Source organism: Humulus lupulus, chromosome 3 (assembly GCF_963169125.1).
Source record: "Humulus lupulus chromosome 3, drHumLupu1.1, whole genome shotgun sequence".
Taxonomy (NCBI): Eukaryota; Viridiplantae; Streptophyta; class Magnoliopsida; order Rosales; family Cannabaceae; genus Humulus; species Humulus lupulus.
The window spans coordinates 94,482,129-94,488,167 of record NC_084795.1 but is presented as its reverse complement, the minus strand read 5'-3'; positions in this window follow the sequence as shown (position 1 = coordinate 94,488,167).

Genomic DNA, 6,039 nt, shown 5'->3' with positions numbered 1-6,039 from the left:
TTAAGAGTAGATAACTAATTTACAATAATTTGAAATTCATGTATTTGTGGTAGAAGGGGTTTCACATCATAGAACCTAAATTCCATATATAAGAAATTTCTTTGTACCTTCTTCTTTCACTTTGTATTTGGTCTTCATTACTTCCCAAATCTCCGTAGCAGACTTTGTGTTGGTGTAGAGATCATACAATCGGTCCAGGAGAGCATTGAGAATGTGACCCCTACAAATAAGCCCATCTTCTTCACGTTTCCTCTTTTCTTTGATGACCTCTTGAGTGTCATCTTCTTTGGGGGGTTGTATGGCATTTAGATCCTTGTCTAGGATGTAGAACACCTTAAGAGTAGTTAGCAAAAACCTAATCTTATCTTTCCAATGCACAATGTTATTTCCATCAAATTTATCCAACCTAACAAAGTCTTGTATCATGAATTTCAAAGCCGAAATTGAAGATGATTCTTCCATGATGATGTATCTCAAAGAATAGAGAAATTGACTGCTGGGAGATAGTGAGATTACACCACCACAATAATAAGAATCTACACACAATAGCATTTGGCAGAGTCCAAGAAAGACTGAGATAGAAATATGCAAACCCTAGTTTTAGAACAAAATCATTGTTCTTCTTGCAAGCTTCAAAACCCTTTGATAGAACACCACTTGAAACTTTGATGGAGAGAATCAAAACCAAGGCTTATACATGGGATGTATCATTGTCCAAATTTTCTATTTCGTAGCCGTTGATGGATGCTTGAGGCTTTCTACAGTAGGAAAGAGAATTGGGATTGAACAAGCCTTGAAATTCACAAAGACAAGCACCTTCTTTATGAATTTATTGGAGAAAACTTATGATCAGAGCTTGAGAGAGAGAGAGAGATTTGAAAGAGCGATCAAGTTAATCAAAACTCTAAGAGAACCCTTTTACAGTGTAGGCACCGTCATTAAGTCCAACCAATAGGATTTGAGCTTTTAAACACATCATTTGGAGCTTAAAATGCGTGTTTGTACGAACACGTCAGGCGACGCGTCTCCTGTCAATAGGCAATGCATCGCCTGGCACGAGGGATGGTTGCCTACTAGTAGGCGATGCGTCGACTACTGTGCATCGCCGAAACTCTAAGGTTTTAGGTGATGCATCACCTCCAAGGAGGAAACATAACGCCACTCAAGCATATCAAACTTCTCAAAAGTGACCTTAAGCACCGCCAAATGCTCCCAAACTTTTTGGGCATCCTTGGATACCTCAATGTATCATTTTGGACCCAATAACATAATTTTTAAATGTCTACAACAAAAATTCAAATTTTACATATTCACTATGTAAAATTATCTAATGTTTTACAACTAGCTTGTTAAGGCCACTTGAACTATGTATTTTAACCAATCCTAACACTAACTAATCTCGTGGTACATGTTGTAAAGTCTCCTCTAATGCAGTCATTATTTTAGCTTGTTGGGCTTCCACTTGCTGGAGCTCCTCTTGGGCTTCAACTAGTGCCCATTACACTGCTTGATGTGTCGTAAGGTGGCATTGGTAGTGAGTTTCTCAAATCATGCTCCTCTTGCGAGACCATCTGATTTTTTGGTCAACGAAAGGATCCTAGAGAACCTGTATTCACCACTGGCACAGGTGTCACTAAGATTTTTTGGTCAACGAAAGGATCCTAGAGAACTTGTATTCACCATTGACACAAGTGTCACTAAGCTCTTAGGAGCATTTCAAGCAGACCTTCGGGAAGGGATTTTTAGTGAATAGGTTAAGTATTTACATTAAGGTAATATGAATTCTCTCAACAAGAGAACAAAAATGTTGACAACAAGTTTTTATGAAAATGATAATGGGTTATGTTTTAAAAATAAAATGATAAAATAAATAAGAATAATTTTATAGTGGTTCGACCTTTAAATAAGCTAGCCTACATCTATTAAAGTATCTTATTGCAATCTATTTTAAGTGAAGAATTCTACAGAGTTTTAGCAAACACAAATCCCTCTTTTTATACATCATGACTCTCCTATTTATATGAAAGTATTTACAACTATAGTCCCTCAAATTTAGGTAGTTACCCATTTTGTACAATCACATTTATTCAAATTTAAATTAAATGAAACCAACATAAATATTTAATTCTGTTTTCTAATTAAGAGGGATTGTTTAATAGCTAAAATCCCCTATGAGTTAATTAACCAAGTAATTCCCTCAATTCGGTGTCTGTTAGAGCACTATCCTCGCTCGAGCACATCGTCTTCTGGTGCAAATCGAGCACCTCCTCTGAGTGTACTCAAGCTAGGAGCATTCCCTTATTTCAAACTCATGGCATTACCCGAGCTAGTGGATATCTACCTTCTAGTCAGACTTTGTTCGTCCTTCTTGTGCTCGAAGTTTGAGTCATGCTATATATCATTTTAGGCATGCTAAAACCATGCATAACACTATGTAATTAAAATTTTAAAAATTATTATTTTAAAAAATCAAAATATATTTTATAGTAATTTTCCAAATATATGAGTATTTTGATTATTATTTTTATAAAGATAGTATTTTGATATTAATCAAACTATAACATATAAACTTGATACCTGACACGGACAATAAAGTAGTAAAATAATATCAACCTTTAAAAATCCTTAATATAATATGTGATAAGAACATTGCACACCAAAAAAAAAAAGTCATTTCTTCCATAAAAATAAATACCAATAAAATACACAAATAAATTGCATACACTATAATAATAACAAAATTGCACAAATTACAAAAATTTATGATAATAATTATTAATGTGTAAAATAGTAAATAAAAAAAAATTATTCAAGACATCCAACTAGAATTTAGATTTTCTCAAACATAAATTCATTAGGTTTAGACATATTTTATTTTAAAGGGCAAATATATTTGCCCTTATGTTGTGCAAAAGTTATCGATCAAACTATCTATTTTGTTAAATGACAATTTGGATCCCGCATTTTGCAAAATTGAACAAAATAATACTCTTGACTCAATTTTGATCAAATAATTTTTCAATGTGACTAAAATGCCCTAAAGTTTTATTAAATATTAAAATTTAAATTAATTTTAATATTTAAAAATTAAAATTAAATTTTAAAAATGTAATATTCAATATAAAAAGTAAAATAAAAATTAAAACAAAATTAAATTTTTAATCTGATACTAAACTTAATCACATATACTTAAAATCTTAAACAAACCTTAATTAAAACAAAATTGAATATCTTAAACTGATATTAAAAAAACACTAAATGTTCAATATCTAAAACCCAGATTTAAAGAAAAAAAAAACTTGATCATCACCAAATCAATATCTCATCTCATCTCAATATCTCCCAAAATCAATTCAAAACAAACAAAAAAAATCCATGACATACCTATTTGTTCCCTTAACTTATCTTCTTCTTCTTCTTCTTCTTCTTCTTCTTCTTCTTCATATTTCTCTTTTTCTTATTATTCTTCTTATTGCACTGCAGGCGAACCAATCTAGATCCAGTCGTTCGTCAACCACACCTCGCGAAGAGCTTTTCTCCCCAGATCCAGGTGTTCACCGATCCAACCTTTTCTCCCTATATTCGAGCCTCGCGACACCGTGACCTCTGTTCTAAGCCCCACCACGACCCAGATCCAAGGAGGAGGAAGCCCCACCATGACCCAGATTCATGGAGGAGGAAGTCCCACCGCAACCTAGCACCATCACCGTTTGAATACCACATATGAGAAGGAGGAAGCCCTACCTCTCCCAGCCTAACCGCCATTTGAAGACCAGATTTGAAGTTGTGGTTGGGAAGACGATGAACATTGAATCCGTGGGAAAGAGAAAGAGGAGAAAGGAGAGAGAAAGACAAACATGAGAGAGAGAGAGAAAAAAAAAAGAGTTAAATGGTTGAGAGATAATCATTTTTTAACTTTAAAGTTTGTTATTTTGTTTTTCTTAAATTTTTTATTTATTATGAATAAAGAAAATACATTAAAGGTTTAGAAAATCCAATTAAAATTAAAATTAAGTGGTATTTTTGTCGTATTGAAAAATTATTTCATCAAAATTGAGTCAAGGTATTGTTGAGTATCCACAACAACTGGCTACACAACCCCACGCCCGAACAAAACTATAATATAATATCTTAGTATTTAATTGTAAAATTAATCGGATTGATATTGGTTGGGGTATCATATTAATTAGTCAAACACGATAACAGATGATAATATTCGTTTATTTGACAATGTAAACTTTTACAATAAAAAATTCATACTTTTTTTTGTTTAGAGTCGATTCAAATTCCCACTTAGGTGTATGCTTTATTAATGAGTGATAATATATGAGCGTGTGCACATATCATTACTTACTTTTTTAACACAGTGGCTCCAATTTAAAGAAATTTGAATGTATGAAAATATATATGTACTATCTTTGTCAGTAAAAATTTGGTACACAATTTGTCTACAAATATCGTTACACATTAAATAATGTGGTTTACTCTTTAATTGAGCCAACTTGGGTGAGATGAGAATCTTGGGATGTAACTAGATATTTTGAGTTCATATTATATATATATATATAAAAAAAATTAAAAAATTAAAAAACTTCTTTCATCACTCTCAATTACACAATACAAAAGTGCATTGGTGGCTTGGCATTCTTAAAAAATTCACAACTAAAGTTACGTTTTTGGTGAATGGAAGGATAAGTTTATATATATATATATATAATATGGACGAGTTTTCAATGGTAACATCACAACTTATTATAGAAGGTTTTAACAGGTCATTAATATAAAATTTCTATTTTTAGATTTCAATTTTTATGGAATTAAAATATATAATTGAATCAATAATTTATTAAAATAATAATTATATAAAAATAATATTTAACTTTAAAATAATATATCCCATGAAAAAAACTTAAGAATAATATAATAAAAAATTTCTATTCAATTATTATTATTGCTATTATTATCATTATATTATTAGTTGTGATGTTAATTTTCTATATGCACAATCGAAATAGTGTATGTCCTTCAGCATATGATTGAATAAATTAATAAACGATAACGATGATTGAATAAAATACATAACAAACCTTATGAATAAATTAAACTACAACTTATATGGGTTTATACTTTTTTAGATTTGTGTTTTGCTTTATTACTTATTTGAACTTTGTATTTTGATAAATTATTTTTTGGACCATGTATTTTGTAAAATTGTTCAAATAGGCCCATAAACCTGATTTTGATGAACAAAAAATTGAATATAACAACACAGATCTTAGGCAAAATGACTGTATTTTTGTTCTGAGTTGTTAGTTTGCTGAATTATTTGTAATTTTAGTTTAAAAAAATTTGATCAAAATCGGATTTAGGGGTCTATTTTAACTATTTTAAAAAACACAGGGTCCAAAAAATAATTTTTTAAAATACAGGGTTCAAACAGATAATGAGCCAAAACATGAGGCCTAAAAAGGCATAAACCCAACTTATATTTACTAAAGAAAATCAAAACATTTTAATCTTCGTAATTAAATAACTTAAAAAGAACATAATAGAGAGAAAATTAAATTAAGGGAAAGAGAACTAAGGAGGAGATAAAAAGAAAGGAAAGAAGAGCTTAAGATAGATCAGTAAGGAGGAGGAGGAATAAGGTGGATAAGAGAGAAAGCAAATTAAGGAGTGAAAGAAGAAGAGCATATGGTACTCAAAGAGTCGAGATCGAAGTAAATATTAAAAAAATTGTATGTCAAATGCTACGTGAATAGTTGTCGAAATTTATTTCTATTATTATTATTATTTATTAATTAAAATTTAAAAGGATATTTTTTTTTACTAATTGACCCTCATATTTAAATAAACTTAAAATTAAGATTTCGTGAAAACAAAAATTAAAAATAATAATTGAATAATGATTTAAATGCTAAAAAATTTGTATTATGAACTTGAGTATAAAGAGCATGAACAATTATAAATTTTCATTGCAAAATAATTCTATCCAATATTTTGATTAAAAAAATTAGATTTTAGAAAATAATTAAAATT